Below are 19,102 nucleotides of genomic sequence, written 5' to 3'. Positions count from 1 at the left end.
TTAAGCAAGGCCACCAGCTCTCTTAAGAGCCACCTTCTCTTCAAAAAGCAATCTACTTAGACTAAAAATGATTTTAAAGCCGTAAGATTTCCGTGCATTGTTTTTAAATTGAGAGACAGCAAGGTGAAAGTTCAAAGCCCCCAGTGCAGGACATCACCAATGTTAAAAAGAAAAGATCTGGTAGAGTTAAGTTGTGCCGAGCTTGGTTTTTAAAAGCCTGGCAATTGTAGGAGACAGAAGAGACCAAAAGGAGGTAAGGAATAGCACAGTTGCTTAGGGAAAAGAAATGTTCAGCTTGAAAAAAGAAAACAAGCTTTGTGTCTCCTTCTTTAGCTCTGTGTCAATTTTTGTCTGATAACACTTCTGTGAAGCGCCTTTGGACATTTTACTACATTAAAGGCGCTATATAAATGCAAGTTGTTGCTGAGATAGTTAGCAGTAAAGGTGTGGGAGGTTCATTTGGCATCGACGAGATCATGAGGCAGAACAGGTTGATAAATGAAGGAGGGCTAAGGGTTGAGCCTTCAGAGGTAAGAGTCGATAACTGTCGAAAGAAAAGTCTTGTATTTATATACCAGCTTATCTTGTCTCTCATAAATGTCTCAGAGAGCTCCACATAAAGTAATTACTTTGAGATCCTCATTGCTGTTATATAGGCAAACGTAACAACCATTTGTGCACCATTAGATTCTACCAGCAGCCATGAGATGAATGGCCAATGAATCTCTTCCTGGTGGTGTTGATGGAGGGAGGAATGTTGGTCAGGTAAGCAGCAGAATTCTCTGCTTCTCTTTGATTACTGCCTAGAATCCTTTGTGCCCAACTCAACCAGAAAATTGCTTCCACGTGGATTCCACATCCATAGTCACTACAAAGACAGTGCTGATGCTAGCCCTACCAGCCAAAACCCACACAATTCCAATCGGTAAAGGTTCTACCTTTCACTTTGTTGCCAATCCTTTCTCTCAAAAAAATTTAGTCAGCACTACATTACAAGGAAATTGCAGCATAAATGGAATACACATGTGGTTGTTCTATGTCCAATAAGTCACTGATGGCATTGGACAATATAAGGGCAGAAAGTCCTTCAGTTGGTGATATAATTGAAGAATTCTGTTTTGTACTCGCGCCAACAACTTTCAGTAAAACTACTAACAGGAATAATTTCAGCCAAATTTTCACACCTGCTGCACATTTGTGTTATATGCTACTGCATGTAGTTTACATTGAAAAATCTTTAACTCTGCCTTGCATCCCTTTCCCTCGAGATCCAATGCACAGCTTACATATGGAGTAAACAGTACAGTATGACAATACCAACCCACTAATACCCACTCAGCCATACAGTAAATGTCTGAAGTTCTATTCAGGTTTCTGCAGAAACTCCACCCAAAACTGACTCATTTTTACTGGCCACATTATTTTTCGAAGTAGAAGAAAAAACATTATATTAATTGTAAAACATGAATCATGATTATCCCCATGGGTTTAGAAGGGAAGGTCCCATATGATAAGCCTCATTGACTGATTTGAACATGTACCAGGTAAAATATGATGTAGCTTATTATGGAATCCAGGGAAGGAGATGGGTTAGATAAGAAATTAATTTTAAAAATGGAGACTGGAGTATACTCATGGGGATGAGAATGTAATGCCAGAGTTCACATAGCTTTGATCTACATAATTGATTAGGATGACTAACCTAACCGTAAGCTTATCAAAATGTTAACTCTGACACAAAAATTGGTCAGCGATCGATGCAGCAAAAATTTGCAAAACTGTTTAGATCACTGATGATCAATGATTGATGTAAAATGTGATGCCAATGGATATAAGTTTAGAGTGAATGGAATGGAATTAGTAAACCTTAAAGAGGGTCCAGGAGTAATAGCGCACATTACACTTTCAAGCAATTGAAACATTGGTGAGCAAATATAAAAACGAAAAGAGAAAGCCAGGGTATTGAGGTGGATCCATGGACTTTAAGTGTACAAACATTATGTTGTGCTTTTACAATGTACTGGTCAGAACAAAATTACAAAACCACTTGCTGTTTTAGTCACCACTTCATAAAAATATATACATGGATTGGAGAGGGTGCTTGAAGAACTGGGAGACAGGTCACAGTGTAAAGGGATGAGCTTTGAATGAAGGCTCAAGTTCAATCCTTAAACTCCAGGAAGAGAACATTGAGGGGACATCTCATCAAAGTATATACACAAACGGTACAAGAAAAAGTTAAACTCAGTGTTATGACCAGGTGAGAAAGGGGTCTAGGGGTCCCTCTCAGCCTTCACCTCGCCTGACTGTAACAGGGTTTGATTTTAAACATCCTCCTTGGTGAATCCTTGTTCTCCGCTTTCCTGTTATCAGGCAAAGAAATGAGGAAAAACAGGCTTTCTTAGGTTTTAAGAAGAAAGGTGAAATTTTATTAAACTATAACTACAAACTCTAATTTGGTTAATGCCTACGGACACACACCGTGCCCCACGCTAGCATGCATACACGATACGCACATGCAAATAGAGACAGAAAAGAGTAGAAGAAAAGATGGAACTGTTTAAGGCAATCTCTGAGGAGGGTTTTTTTGTTACTGTGCTTCGAGCTTGCTGTAGAGGCCTTTTGTAAGTTGCATGGCAGATGCAGTATAATGTGGATACATGTGAGGTTATCCACTTGGTAGCAAAAACAGGAAGGCAGATTATTATCTGAACGGCTTTAAACTGAGAGAGGGGAATGTGCAACGAGACCTGGGTGTTCTTGCACACCAGTCGCTGAAGGTAAGCATGCAGGTCGAACAGGCGGTAAAAACGGCGAATGGTATGTTGGCCTTCATAGCGAGAGCATTCGAGTACAGGAGCAGGGATGTCGCTGCAATTATACAGGGCCTTGGTGCTTGGTGAGGCCACACCTGGAATATTGTGTGCAGTTTTGGTCTCCTTATCTGAAGAAAGATGTTCTTGCTATAGAGGGAGTGCAGCGAAGCTTTACCAGACTGATTCCTGGGAAGCTGGGACTGATGTATGAGGAGAGATTGAGTCGGTTAGGATTATATTCGCTGGAGTTCAGAAGAGTGAGCGGGGATCTCATAGAAACCTATAAAATTCTAACAGGACTTGACAGGGTAGATGCAGGAAGAATCCTCCCGATGGTGGGGGAGTCCAGAACTAGGGGTCATAGTCTAAGGATACGTGGTAAACCATTCAGGACTGAGATGAGGAGAAATTTCTTCACCCAGAGTGGTGAACCTGTGGAATTCGCTACCACAGAAAGCAGTTGAGGCCAAAACATTGTATGTTTTCAAGAAGGAGTTAGATATAGCTCTTGGGTCTAAAGGGATCAAAGGATATGGGGCGAAGTCGGGAACAGGTTACTGAGTTGGATGATCAGCCACGATCATAATGAATGGTGGAGCAGGCTTGAAGGGCCGAATGGCCTACTCCTGCTCCTATTTTCTATGTTTCTATGTTTCCATCAGGTTCACTTCTTCACTGAGTGGGTGTGCCCTGATCAACCCTACCTGTTTTCCCTTTAGTTTCCAGCAGTTAGCTCTTAAATGCCCTGCTTTATTACAATGGAAGCACACTGGTCTCTGGATCTCATTTTTGCTCATAGCACCTTCCTTTTTGGCTGGAGAAGGGCCCCCTGTGTCTCCTGCTTTCCTTTCTCTTTGAGGATTGCCTGGGCTTCTATCAACTTCCCATCCTTTGTCCTTTTCGGATTTGTGGGGGTGATTAGGAAAGGTTGTCCCCTGGGAAACTGACTTATAAATTAAAGCTACCTCATCAGCCAGAACGGCTGCTTGCCGGGCTCTCTGAACCCACTGCTCCTCTACATGGGTCTTTATGGAGAGTGGGAGAGAGCTTTTAAATTCCTCTAACACAACTACTTCCCTGAGATTCTCATAGCTGAGCTGTACTTTAAGAGCCCTCAGCCACTCGTCAAAAGTCAGTTGCTTACTTCTTTCAAACTCCAGATAAGTTTGATTAGTTTGCTTCTTGAGGGTTCTAAACTTTTGGCAATAGGCTTCGGGTACTAATTCATATGCCCCGAGGAAAGCATTTTTGGTCAGTTCATAATTTGATGAACAATCATCTGGCAACAAGGAACAAACCTCACGGGTTTGTTCCAGTTAGCATGCTCTGTAGTAAATAAGACCAGGTCTCAGTTGGCCATTTTAGCTGCCTTACTAGTTTCTCAAAAGATACAAAAAAGTCTCCATATCTTCCTCTGAATTTTGGGATTAGATGAGCTAGTTTTAACAATTCTGTACCCAGGCCTGAATTATGCTCCTCCATATTGGCCATGCTTTCACTGGGGTTACTCTGTCGCCCCCTAGTTAATTCAAGCAGCTTCAACTCTCTTCACATTCTTTCTGGGATATTCTTTCGCTTTTTCTCTCCTGTCTGTCCTGTTCCTTCTCCTGTCTTTCTTTTTCTCTCTCCTCTCTTTCATTTTCTTCACATTCCTTCTGGAAGGCTCTTTCTTTCTCTTCACATTCATTTTGGAAGGCTCTCTCTGTCTCCCTCTCCTGCCTTTCCTCTCTCTCTTTGCTGCCTCTCCCTTTCTCTTTCCTCTAATTCAAATTTCCTCTGTTCCAACTGTATCTTTGCTAACAGTACCCTGTTTGGGTCTACTTCTAACACTGCTTCTGCTTCTTCAGATTCAAGGGAAAAATGGTTGGCCACTAGCCTTAGGAGTTCAGACTTCCTAGCCTTGCCCCGTATGGACATCCCACACTGCTCAGCCATTTTCCTCAACTCCTCCATAGACACTGCTTTTAACTTATTCCAAGTTACTTCACCCTGGCTTGGAGAGCTACTAGCTTCAATCACACACAACCACACGAAAACCTGTATCAATCTTGCTCTTTTTTTGATTGGGAACAATTTGGCTTCCCACTTCCAATTTCTCTTGTTTTTCTGTGGGTCAATTCTGGACGCTAGCACCCAAATTTCTGTTACGACCAGGTGAGAAAGGTGTCAAGGGTCCCTCTCACCTTCACCTGGTTTTACTGTAACAGGGCTTGATTTTAAACACACCGTGTTTTGAGCTCCTCGTTGGTGAATCCTTGTTCACCACTTTCCAATTATCAGGCAAAGAAATAAGCACAAACAGGCTTTCTTAGGTTTAAAGAAGAATGGTGACATTTTATTAAACTTAAACTACAAACTCTAATTTGGTTAATGCCTGCAGATACATGCCGCGCCCCACGCTAGCATGCATATGCGATACGCACATGCAAATTGAGACAGAAAAGAGCAGAGGAAAAGATAAGATGGAACAGTTTGAGGCAATCTCTGAGGAGGGATTTTTTGTTACTGTCCTTCAAGCTCGCTGTGGAGTTCTTTTGTAGGTTGATCTTGCTTTTCGTTGGGGCCAGTGGTCTTCTTAAACCTTGTTCACTGTAGGAGACTTTCCTCTCATGGGGTTCATGTATCTTCAGTGGATTTCAGTTCTGTGAGAAAGAGATGGAAGCAGACAGGAGAGAGTTCTTTTCAGCCCAGGAGCAAACAGCCTTCTGCCAGTTCAAAACTCTGTGGCAAGTTCAAATTCAAAAAAAAACTCAGGTGGTCCAGCAGGTTAGTCATGTTTCTAATTGGTGTGACCATGTCTGTTTGTGTATTCCGCCATCTTAGCAGTCAACCTGGAATGTTAGATCCTCCACTTTCAACGTCTGGTAATCAAAAGTCCATTGTGGATTGAATGTGTCAGGGAATGGTCTTTTGACCCTTTTAAGCACTGTCTATAAATATGCAAATGTCTTTCCAGTCACGGGTCTGTTTTTTTTTAAATCAAGTTCTTTCTTTATTCCAGTAACAGTTTAAAATCAATGTTCATGTGGCAAAATTAATATACCTCATTCTTGGCAGGTTGGGCCCTGTATAACACTCAGATTGTTACTGCAAATTAATGTATGAAAGGCGGATGAGAAGATAGAATTGGAAATAAATATATTTAGCATAGGGGGCAGTGAAAAATGTCTTCCTGAAAAGTCAAATCTGGGCAATGATCTCAGTTCAGGCAAAAACCATAGGATTAATGACAATCTAATGAAATGCAATGCTGGGTATATAAGAGATCAGAGGGATCTACTGAGAAAGGACAAAATATCTTTTCTCATCCCTGTTATGACTTTATCATCTAGTTTTATGAATCATTACAAATGAAAAATTGTAATCCTGCATGGCACATATTGGTAAACCATCCTAATTTAATGTCTCCTTGTGACAATTCAGCTCCTTTCTGCACCACTCGTGTCACAGAGAATAAAGCAGCTATTTTAATATGTATGCTGCACAAAAGGAGGCCATTCAGCTCGTCATGTTCCACCAGCTCTTAGAAGAGCAACACACTTAGGCTCACTCCACTGCCTTTTCCCCATGGCCCTGCTATTTTTTTCTCTGGAGATAATTATCCAATTCCCTTTTGAATAGGACAGAGTTCAGGCAGGTGCCATACTCCAGTTAACAGGGGAGATTTTTTAAATGTTTAATGTTTTTCGGCCGGCACAGACACGATGGGCCAAGTAGCCTCTTTCTGTGCCTTAAACTTTCTATGATTCTATGAAAATAATGAACTTGTCTCCTTTAAACTCTGCTGTGGAATGCACGGTAAGAGTTGAAGGTTCAAGCTGCATTGAAAACTCCGTCAAAATGGTGTACAGAGACAACTGTCTTCTTAGGTACATTGGAACAGGAATAGGTCATTCAGCCCCTCCAGCCTGTTCGATCATTCAATTAGATAATGTCTGATCTGCATCTAAACTCCACTTACCTGCCTTTGCCCCCTATCTCTTGATACCCTTATCCAACAAAACTCTATAAATCTCAGTCTTGAAAATTTCAATTGACCCAGTGTCCACAACCTTTTCGGAGAGAGAATTCCAGATTTCTACTGCCCTTTGTGGGAAGAACTGCTTTCTGATTTCATTGCTGAATGGCCTAGCTCCCTTATTCTGGATTCCCCCCACCAGAAGAAAACGTTCTTCTTATCTAAGCTATCAAATCTTTTTATACTTTAAACACCACAGATTTCCCCTTAATCTTCTATACCCAAGGTAATATGAGCCCTTTTCTGACATCTCTTCCCCAAATGGTCACTCTTCATGTATGGCTTTTACCAAACTATTCAACAATTACAGTCTAGCTGAGTTCCTCACTTTTTTCCATGCACAAATTCATTTGGGGAGGAAGCAGAGTGGTGTGCAGGAGGTTGCTGAATAATGGTCAGGAGCAGGATCTGCCGGTCCCTGACTAAGGGCTGTTGAAGTCAATTGCAGTAGTTCTATGGGCACGCTGGGCTGCAAACTGCCAACAGCAGCACAGGCTGGAGCTGGCCCAGTCTGTGTAGACCAGCTCTTCACTAATGTGCCCAGCCGAGCCACAGGCCAAACACATGGAAGTCTGCCTGAAGTGAGGCCGTTGGTGGGTTCTCGGTTCCTGATGAAGACTTTGAAGCTACATTTCATTGTTTGAGACTTGGCATGTTAACTGGGAATGCCTCGGAAATCACGGGACACTGTGGCTGCTCCAAACACGAGCTTTCGCATCAGCCTGTCTGAACGAGTTCTTGGCAGCTTCACATTTGGTCCATGCAGCTGCTGTATGGCGGCCAGGGGAGGTGGTGGCACTTCTACAGTGACCTGTTGTTAACCCAGTGCAGACTATAGAGACTGCTGCAGAGCGTTTTCACCACCCTGTTGCTGAGATATAAAACAGAAGGCTTGGAGAGCAAATTCAGCGATGCCCTGCTCCCGGTGGAGGAGTTGCTCTCCAACAGAGCTGCATTGACGGTTAGGTCTGCGCACACATGTCCCTGCTGAGATTCGGGGGATTTACCCTTCATTTCCTGCTTTTTCCCCAATCCCTTTTGCATCACACTGGATTAAAATGCGCTCATGGTTCACCAAAACTTTCTTCAATTGCTACAAGTTACAAGAGATAACAGGAGTCCAGTGAAGACCTTACTGAATGTGCAATAACCTATTGCACCCCATCCCGCGGGATATCAGGTCGTAATTCTCTAATGTTGAACTATTAGAAAGAGTCAACAAAAAAGTGTCGGAGTCTCAGGGAGCTGGGCCGACAGACAGCTATCCGAACTGGAGCAGCTGAGGAGAGTACTGACACTCTAAGCTTAGAGACGGCAAATACACCCGCGAACAAGCAGCCAAGGTTGCTAAAGGTTCACATGAGGCAGTAGCTGCCACAATTATAATGCTGTTCCTACCACAGGCGTGCTGTTCCTTTAGCGGGATTTCACACTGCCACCTGTAAAGTTGGAAGCAGCCTAGACAATTACAAACCTTGTAAACAGAAAGAAGCCCCTAATTCAGTTCTCATGGGCATTAAATCGGAAGTTTCCCGTACAAAAGCCACAACTGCACCTAATGTGGGGTAAGGACATGTTATATTGCGAGTGGGTTTCCGAGTTTGAGATTAAGATGTGTTCTTGGGCTTCCTCTGTAGCTGGAAAATGCTAAATCTGACCAGGAGGCGCTGGATGCTGGCACTGGATGTTAAAAATGGGCCAAGTGTCTACTCCACAGACCTGCCAACTCCTTACATTGATGGGCACAGGCTCACTGAAAACACTACAAAAATCTTGCATTACTAAAAGTGCCAGATAGGATGGCAGATCAGCAATCTTACTTCATACTTATTGTTGTCTGAAACATTACAGACTATGTGACAAGCAAGCTTTATGAGTTTGCCCTCCTGGCACAGAGATTTGTATAATGGGAGCCATATCGTGAATTTGGGCAAGAGCTCATTGCATTACATCAAATTTATAGCACAGAAATAGGCCATTCAACCCAATTGGTCTATCCCGGTATTTATACTTCACACAATCTTTCTCCCACTCTAATTTCCTCTCCCTGACCTGCTTCTCAAATCCCTCTATTCCCTTCGCCCCTGAAGAAGGCATCAAGACTCCCCATTGTCAGTGGAATCTGCTCCAACCACTGCATGTAGCAGCAAGTTCTACATTCTCATCACTCCTTGTATGAGAAACTTAAAATAATTATTAGTCAAGAAAAGGCACTGGAGAAACTAATGGGACTAAAAGCCAACAGATCCCCTGGACCTGATGGTCTACATCCTAGGGTCCTTAAAGAGGTGGCTGCAGAAATCATTGATGCACTGGTTATGATCTTCCCAAATTCCCTGGATTCTGGAATGGTCTCAGTGGAATGAAGCAAATATACGAGAAAGAAGGTAGAGTGAAAACAGGGAACTACAGGCCAGTTAGCGTGACATTTGTCATTGCAAAAATGCTGGAATCCATTATTAAGGAATTTGTAACGGCACTTAGAAAATCATTATAGGATTAGGCAGAGCCATCATGGTTTTACGAAAGGGAAATTGTGTTTGACAAATCTATTACAATTTTTTGAGGATCCAACTAGCAGAGTAGACAAAGAGGAACATTTGGATGTAGTATATTTGGATTTCCAAAAGGCATCTGATGAGGTTCCACACAAAAGGTTGATACACAAGATAAGGAAGGGCTTCTGGCGTAATTTGTTAGCATGAATAGAAAATCAGTTGAAGGACAGAAAACAGAGAGTATGAATAAACGAGCCATTTTCAGGTTGGGTTAGCAAGGTTGGGGCATCAGCTATTACAATCTATATTAATGACTTAGAGGAAGGAACCCAGTGTAATGCATCCAAGCTTGCTGATGATACAAATCTAGATGGGAAAGTGAGCTGTGAGAAGGACATAAGATGTCTGCAAAGGGATATAGACAGGTTAAGTGAGTTAACATGAAGGTAACAGATAGTGTACAATGTAGAAAAATGTGAGGTTTTTCACTTTGGTAGGAAGAATAGAAGAACAGAATATCTTTCACAGTGAGAAGCTCCTAAATGTTAGTGCTCAGAGGAATTTAGGTGCCCTCGTACATGAAAGACAGAAAGTTAACATGTGGCTACAGTAAGCAATTAGGAAGACAAACGGTATGTTCGCCTATATTGCAAGGGGGTTTGATTACAAGAGTACAAAAAAAGTCTTCCTGCAATTGTACAGGGGTTTTTGTAAGGTCACACTGTACTGTGCACAGTTTTAGTCTCCGTACCTAAGGAAGGATATACTTGCCTTAGAGGCGGTGCAACAAAAGTTCACTGGATTGATTCCTGGGATGAGGGAGTTGTACTATGAGGACAGATTGAGTAGAATGGGCCTATACTCTCTGGAGTTTAGAAGAATGAGAGGAGATCTCACTGAAACATGTAAATTTCTGAGGGGGCTTGATAGGCTAGACGCTGAGTGGCTGTTTCACTTGACTGGAGAGTCTAGAACTAGGGGCTTAGTCTCAGGATAAGAAGTTGGCCATTTAGGATTGAGATGAGGAGAAACTTATTTACTCACAGGGTTGTAAATCTTTGGAATTCTCTACCGCAGAGGACTGTGGATGCTCAGTCATTGAGTGTATTCAAGACTGAGATAGATTCTTGGATACTAAGGGTGTCAAAGGATATGGGGATCAGGCAGGAAAGTGGAGTTGCAAAGTCAAAAATCAACCATGATCTCATTGAATGGTAGCACAGACTCAAGGGGCTGTGTGACTTACTCTGCTTCTATTTCTTTTGTTTCTCCTGTTCTTCATCTGATCTGTTAGTGGCTATCATAGATTTCATCCTCTCATTGTGAATTCACCCATTGGATGAAAAATCAGTGGGCTGCATGCCAGACGCACACATCTCTGTAGTGATATTTGGGTCTGTTGCGCAGGACGCCACATGGTGAGCATATTAGCCTTTCTAGTGCCTTGCTAAATCACACAGCTGTGCTCTCCCATGGCTTTGCATGTACCTCGCAATTAGAGAGATGCACCATATTAGAAAAAAAAGGACCTCAAGAAAGTAATATTGAACAGGGGCATCAACCAGAAGTGGCAAAGGTCACATGGTGCTTTTTTGCCTGACAGGAGTGACAAGCAGGATATTCTATTCATACCAGGGATGTTTATTGATTAAAACTGTCAAGAGGTCACATCAGTGAATCTTCAGGCAGACAATAAACAGCAGAGCATGCTTGAACTCCTCCGACTCAGACACAGTTGTACTTTAGCACTGATGTAATACAGACTTTCTGGACTTCGCAAAGCTTGGTTTGGGATCCTTTAGTGCTGGGTTCAAGCAACTGATGTCGAGACATTCTGCTTTTTACTTTTACAATAATCAGACCCTGGCTCTCTGTTCTTATCTTATCTCTCATCACAACAACCCTACCACACGGCCTTATCCACCCCTTCTCAAAAATTATGGATCTTTCATTTTTCCTATGAACCCACGAGTATGAAACTATGTTCTTAAGTTTTTAACTTAAGTTTTTAATCCTATGTTCCATTCACTCGACACTCCCGTCCCTGCCAAAAGAAGTTAACATGACATGTTCTTCTTGGAAAGGAGTTTACTCTTGGCTGCGGTGTGCCTGTTTTTTTGCCTAATGTTTAGAAATTGTTCCTAGCAAAGTCTCATACACGAGTGGATCGGGGAAAGGTTATCAGAGAGGCAGAGTCAGGCCAATACCATCCCACTTCACACGTGGAGTCAACAAACTCCAAACACTAGCCATGCCGATTCCGTCTGTTTACAGTCACACATTCCCAGAGATGCACTGCTATGCAGGAGAAGAAAATGATAGCCCTGGGCTTAATTTCCAAAATGTTGCTCTCTGTAAATGCCACACAGCCATGCGAGATTCGCAGAATCACTTGCAGTGGTATTTCTCCCAGACTTACAGGCAATTTAGAAAGCAAAGAATGCTATAGCAGGTTAATCGGAGAAGATGTAGGTCATTTCTCCTTCGTCATCTGGGTGGTAATCTAGTGGAGCTGCTTGCTTGGGTACCCTGCCTGGTTTTAAATTCATTAAATTTTCATTCCATCATTGTGGTGCCAGTCTCAGCTCAGTTTGTAGCACTCTTGCCTCTGAGCCGGATGGCTGTGAGTTCATGACCTGCACCAGGGATCTGAGCCATGCATTCCAGTGCAGAATTGAGGGACTGCTACACTGTCAGAAGTCTTTTGGATGAGACGTTAAACTAATGCTCAGTCTGCCCTCTCAGATTCTATGGCAGTATTTTGAAGAAGAGCAGAGGAGTTGTCCTGGATAATATCTACCCCTCAACCTACATCAGTAAAAACAAATTATCTGGTCATTATCTCACTGCTGCTTGTGGGATCTTGCTGTGCATAAATTGGCTGAGGCTTTTCCCTACATTACAGCAGTGACTGCAGTTCAAAAGTAATTTATAGGCTGTAAAGCATTTTGGGATGTCAATGAAAGTGCTGCCTATATGCAAGTTATTTCATTGAGAACAGGCAGAAGAACATAGGAACAGGAGTAAGCCATTTAGCCCCTTGAGCCTGTTCCACAGTTCAATGAGATCACGGCTGATCTGTGACCGAACTCCACATATCCACCTTTTCCCCATATCCCTTAATACTTTTGGTTAACAAAAATCTTTCAATCTCAGATTTAAAACTGATAATTGACGTAGCATCAATTGTCATTTGCGAAGACAGTTCCAAACTTCTACCACCCTTTCTGTGTAGCAGTGTTTCTTAATTTCACTCCTGTCTCTAACTTTTAGACTGTGCTCCCTAGTCTTAGACTCCCCAACCAGCAGAAATAATTTCGCTCTATCTACCCCATCAGTTCCTCTTAATGTCTTAATGTCTTGAAATGTTTAGCTTCGCTGGGTTACTGGGTGATGAGGTGGAAAATTGCCCATTCCATGCTAACAGAGCCATGTGAGCTCCTTTGGTTGTACTCTTGCCACCCTCTCAGGCCTCAGCCCAGAATCTCTGCTGATGCTTCAGTGCTGCACTGTTGGAGGGGCTGCATTTTGATTTAGATGTTAGAAGGGGGCCCGTCTGCCCTCTCAGATGGATGTGTAAGATCCCATGGTACTATTTGAAAAAGATCAGGGGAGCTGGTCTCAGTGTCCTGGACCAACATTGATCCCCCAACTGACACCATCAGAAAACAAATGAATTGCCCATTCTTTCCACCTGCCATCTGTGAAATCTTGCTATGCACAAAATAGCTGCTCATCAAAGTGGAAATGCTGTAGCTGATAATTAGCCAAAATTATGTCTTTCGGCATAAGGGTCAAGGTCTGTGGCCTAAACCACCAGTTACAGCAAAAGAGATCAGCCATTATATTGTCTTACTGTGTACACTAAATCACACCCTACTTTTTAAAACTTCATTCTTGAGATGTAGGTGTCGCTGGCAAGGCCAACATGTATTATTCATCTCTAGTTGCCCTGAGAAGCTGCTGGTGGACTACCTGCTTGGACAGCTGAACTATTTGATTCAGCTGACTGGCTTGCTAGGCCATTTTGATGGGTAGTTAAGGGTGCACCTTGTTGGTGTGGGACTGGAGTCATGTATAGGTCAGGATGACAAGTTTCCTTCCCTAAAGAATGTTGGTGAGGCAATCCAATCACTTGTTTCAAAACAACAACAACTAGCATTTATATAGCACCTTTAACGCTAAAACAAGCCCAAAGGAACTTCACAGGAGTATCAGAAAAAATTGACACCGAGCCACATAAGGAGGTATTAGTTTTGATGAAAGGTAATTGTCCTGAAACATTAACTCTGTTTCTCTCTCCACAGAAGCTGCCAGGCCTGCTGAGTATTTCCAGCATCTTCTGTTCTTTATTAAGGAGATATTAGGACTGATGACCAAAACCTTGGTCAAAAAGATAGATTTTAAGAAATGGCTCAAAGGAGGAGATAGAGTTGGAGAGGCGGAGAGGTTTAGTGAGATAAGTCCGGAACTTAAGGCCTAGGTAGCTGAAGCAAACAAAACCAACACTAGCTCATGTTCAAATTTAATCAGTGCCAAAATCTCATTCCTGGACCACAGTTGTTTGGTACCAGCTACTGGTTTGGACTCAGGGTGTACCCTGAAGGATGATTGTGTGTGAGATAGGGGACCCATGGCTCTCCCTATTGCCCAGTGCTATGGGAGCTTTAGTATAACGGACTGTGCGCCCATATATAAGCTGCTGTTAGGTAGCGGCCTGAGAGTTTTCTTGTCAAAACAAACCCAGAGCACTTGCCATTTCCTCATTCATTTGACAGAGTTGACAACACATATCCTTACTATGAGCTGCAATAAAACAGCAGAAAAGTATTTCTTCACTATCGTCTGGGTCAAGTATTCCAATAACTTATTTGAGAATCTGTTTGTTTAGATCCTGGTGGTAAACTGACCAGAATAGGCCATTCAGTATCAGAAACAAAAACAAAAATCAAAACTGCAAGGTTTTCTCAAACTTGATGCAACAATGCCTGCATGTAATTCCTTCTACTATTTTGATTCGCATTGGATTAACTTTATATTAAGCAAATAGATGGTCCAGTGTTCAGCATGATGATCCAAGCGAGAGGGTGTGCAATATTCACTTTGTTTTTAAGGCCTTTGCTTTGATATTCTTTAGGTAAAAATAACAAGGAATATTTTATTATAAAGATTTGAGCAAATATTTCTAAAAAATATGTAGTGCCAGAAATGGTCCCATTACAAACTATATATCATTTTATTTTTTTTTCATATTTTCATGTCATAGTTACACACCACACTCAACCAGCTGCTTATTTATAGCAACTGTTGCCCACCTCTTTCTCCCTTATTTATCTCCCTAGAGATCTATACTGCAGTGCAGATATCCTCCACAACCACACCGACACCACATCACATCCCCCGCTCACCACCCCACCCTCCCGCCATCACCATCCCCGCACCACCTCCACCACCAACTCCAGTGCAGTACTGAAGGAGTGTTGCATTGTCAGAGGTGCTGTCATTCAGATGAGACGTTAAACCCGTCTACCCTCTCAGGTGATCCCATAACAGGTAAGTTCTCCCTGGTATCCTGACCAATATTTATCCCCCAACCAACATCACAAAAACAGATCATCTGATTATTTATCTCATTGCTGTTTGTGGGACCTCCCTGCATGCAACTTGGATGCTGCATTTGCCTACAAAACAACTTCAAATGTACTTCATTAATTGTGAATTGTCCTCAGGATATGAAAGTTGCTCTATGAATCCAAGTTTTTTTCTTTCTAAAGTGCAAAGTTCTCTCAATTTTTAAAACAGCGGCACCTTTGCCCAAGTAAGCAGACTCCATGGTCACAGGCATACATTATTTTCTGATAGATGCATGTGATTATCATAATTCTGATTGCTCAACACAGCACAAAGGAACTGAGTGACTGCAATGCATTCATTATACCACACAGCCCTGCACATATTGTGATATCATGTTGGCATGTGACATTCAGTCAAAAAATAGAATTTGTTTTAAGGCTTTAATTTTCACTTGCACTATGTGACTCAAACCATATTCAATTTGCTCCACATATTTGAAAAAGTTTCAAAGTTGTGTGACATTTGCCCCCCAACATTGCCTCTATTATGAGGTGTTGTTTAGTGTTTGTTAAACCATCTTTTCCTCTGCAGAACAGATACGATTTGAATGCTTAAGTCCAATTTAAGTTACTTATCATGAGAAATGTTATGTAGCAACCGATAAGGGGTTGAATAAAATCTACTCACATCATTCCCATATTGTTTTTTTTCTGTGCAAATCGTAGAGCTACTTTCCTCTCAGTTGTGCCAATAGTCTCAGCTAACATTCTTCTCATGTTTATTCAGCACACCTGAAACATTAGCTTCATCCTGCCAGCATTCTTCCATCAACACACTACATTTTTATGCAAAATTTACAGACTCACAAATTCGAAACTTGAAGTGAAAGCAGCAGCCAGAGAATACACAATCTAAATACACAGATAACCAGGCTGTTTTATTCATGACCTACAAATATTCAAGGAGGTAATTAAAATGCTAATCCTAATGGCTATTTATCCTTCTCAATAAGCTAAGAACAACTGATAGTGATTTGTTTGTACAGGTAGTGGAGGAATTCTATAGCAGTGTATACCAAAAATCACTCATTCACTGAAATGGGCTTCGTTTTACTCCCCTCCATGTTTTCTGCTTTGAGGTTGGTGCAAGCACCTTTTTTGAAACGAACACTTTCTGCTTAAAAGAGCTTGCCCCCACCAATTCTCAATCCACTAACGATGTCGGAGGAAGCTGGCAGTATGGACTGCACTAACTGGGGATTATCTTAAATTCCCACCAAAATGGGGCAGAGGGACAATCAGAAAGCTTTAACAAGTCATCAATACTGGACCGCAGTAAGGAAATGCCTGCATGTGAACAGTAAAGCAAGCAGCTATGTCGTGGCTGTGTGTAGCCCTCATCGGTCTGCAGCAAAGTTATTGGAAACACGGGGCTTGCTGGAAACTGAGACTGCTGAGAGAAAGGAGACCTCACTGCAAAATCCCCCTGTCCCTTAATGGTGCAGCGAGATAGTATTTCATTTCCTTCGCTGCCCCTGACCTTGCAGTCCTTGGGATCGGCGATTCTTTCTTCCCTGCTCTTGTCTTTGTGTCTGCTTGTCAGTCACCAAACAAGCGAATAGAAGCTGACACACAAAAAAGCCAAAGATTTCCATATAAAAAATCAATACATAACACAACAGCTCCTTCTTTGTGCCATTTCAATTCCTTCATTTATTTATTTATACTTTACTTTCCCAGCATGTTAGAAGATTGGTTTCACTGCACACATTACAAGTGATAAATGACAAATTTAAAAAAATGTAAAAGACTCCATTAAAACTCACAAGCACACATCAGGGAGGTGAAAACACAGTACCTGTTCCACAGTACCACTATCCCTTTACTGGGTTCTCACAAAAACACTTCAAACCTAAAAGAGGAAAAAACTACATAAGGATAAAACTGATCATGTAAATTCTCCATAGCTTAAAATACAAAAATATTACACAATGAAAGCAGACAGCAGCATTACAAACCTGACTGCATACTTCAAAGGGAGCAGAAGGCAAGTACTGCACTGGTAATTTTTTTTCTTTATCAAACTAATATTGTCAGCCATGTTGGAGAGGCTTTGGCTAATTTTCTGCAAACCCCCACCTTTTCCCCTCTTTCATGAGATCATGCAAAGTAAATTTTCACGCATTTCTACTTCAAAGAAAACAGTCAAATAAGAAGCATAAGATCTTACCGGTACATAAAAATAACTCCAGTCTCTGTATCTCCCTCAGCGTCGCAGAAATCCAGCAAAGTACAATCTGTCTCCTTTCAAACAAATCCTAAAGGGCAGCCATCTTGCTTCCTTCTGCTCCTCTACGAAAGCAGACTAGCTTTCGCATCAATATTCATATGACAGTCTGACATCTATTATCATCACTAACGAAACCCCAATGTTGCTCTTCCCCAGCTCAAAGTGTGGACGTGACTAGCATGTGCGCCGTCCAGTGAGGACTCTGTCAGGAAGATCAGTTTGCTTGTTTGGGTAGTTGTAAATCATTTCCCTACTAGGTCCTTAAACACAAAGGACCTATGATTTCTAACTGCACAATAGTGAACATTAGTTAGGTTGGATTGAAACTCTGGACTGGAGCATACTGGACAAGGACTGCTCTCTCCCGTCTACTGCTCCTCGTAACTGAAACCCCCTCTGATTAGTCAGTCACCCACCCATCAAGTCTCTCAGATAGAAAAAAAATTCTGGTAGGTAGCTGACTCTGTTATTCTATAGCCAGTTGTAAAGTTACAAGGCAGTTTTCTGAGAAGTTCCTGTTTCGTTCCCAGTGATGTATTTATCACTTCCTTTCTTACATCATATTCACCGCTTCTAAAACTCCCTCTTTAATTTCCATAGGGACTATTGTTTGAACTCACTTGTTGAAGGCATGTGTCAGTGTTGTGGTAAAACTACATTCTGTCCTAAAGCACACTGAGAGTCAGCAATTTTTCCACTCACGTCAAGACCCACCTCCCCCGCCCACCCAACACACATACACACACTGGTACAACCCACGTGGATCTGCCGATTAAATCGAACAAGTACACACGTTCCCCACAGCACTAGGTATTGAATTTCTGCCAACAGCATTCCTCCCACTTTGCATCTTTAAGATAAATGCTTCCATTTCTCTGAAAGCAGATTTTGTGTTTTATTTTAAACAAGTCAGTGGGTGTGTTTTTCCTGTTTGAGTGTACACTCCTTTTGGAAGTACATTATTGCCAAGCCTTCCGCTTGTCCCTGCCTTTTAAACTTCTCTGGCTCTAACAGAACAGGTGGTTTGTTTCAGGCTATGTTCTGCTCAGTTCCAGCCCTAACCCTAGCCCAGCTTTAAACCATGCCTGGCCCCCTTCTTGCTACTTATCCTTCCAACATAATGTGACATTTGTTGACTCTGAATGGAGTGCACTACCCCCACCAGCCAACTGCAGAGAGGGAGTGCTTCAAGCAAAATGGAGATTGTGTCAATGTTAGAGTGGGGGATGGGAAATGTTTCCTAACTTACTGAAACTCTTCTGCTTTTTTCAGACTTGTACATGTTTGAGCTGATCAGTAAGGCCCGAAACACAGCATTTTGTATCAGTTTAAGAAAACATTCCTTAAAAACAGATATGTCTGCCTCATAAAACCTTCTATCCCTGCAAGATGTGTTTCGCAAAGACAACTAGAGACAATACAGACTGACTACCCAGTACAGTCCAGTGAAAGAAAAGTTCTGAAACAAATGTGCAACAGAACTTCAATTACAAATAGGAAGGAATATCAGCAATTTCATTTCGATTGAACATTTCTGACATTGAAGAGCGATACAAAATCACATTGTCATTTTAAAAGGGTGACATTTAAAGACAAACAGCTGATAAATAGGAATCTACACATATCCATATCAAATTATATCTAAGTGCAATTTTAGATGTACATGTAAGCAGTTTAACTGCTAGGTTATGATCTTCCAACATTGATTTCAAATGCTAATTTTTCAATTTCTTTGAGAGACACTAGCCAGCCTCATGCAGGGTGCCTCCCCCACATCCCCTCCCCCCACTAACCACCACACCAGCCCCCACCGCATACCCGCACTTCAGCAACCTAATAGACAAAAACTCAGAATGCATTTAGAAGTCTGAAAAGCTGCTTTGTTAATTAACTTCTGTCCCACACTC

At 42.0% G+C, this 19,102-nt stretch overlaps 1 protein-coding gene across 4 annotated transcripts in view; it reads right to left on the bottom strand.

Annotated features, from left to right (window-relative positions):
• Nucleotides 1-17,845, bottom strand: part of LOC137369339 (methylcytosine dioxygenase TET2-like) — a 207,268-nt gene extending 189,423 nt beyond the window's left edge. Inside the window, exons 1-2 of one of the 4 annotated variants that reach the window (XM_068030397.1) lie at nt 17,136-17,845; nt 16,732-16,817 (exon numbers count right to left, since the gene is read on the bottom strand). The gene's annotated coding sequence lies outside the window, so the exon portion shown is untranslated. The remainder of the gene's footprint in view (nt 1-16,731; nt 16,818-17,135) is intronic. The other 3 variants (XM_068030396.1, XM_068030400.1, XM_068030398.1) reach the window with 3 other exon arrangements.
• Nucleotides 17,846-19,102: the final 1,257 nt, after the last annotated feature.

This window comes from Heterodontus francisci, chromosome 4 (genome assembly GCF_036365525.1).
Source record: "Heterodontus francisci isolate sHetFra1 chromosome 4, sHetFra1.hap1, whole genome shotgun sequence".
NCBI classification, from domain to species: domain Eukaryota; kingdom Metazoa; phylum Chordata; class Chondrichthyes; order Heterodontiformes; family Heterodontidae; genus Heterodontus; species Heterodontus francisci.
The sequence above is the reverse complement of the archived record's forward strand: the minus strand, read 5'-3'. Positions and strand labels throughout refer to the sequence as shown.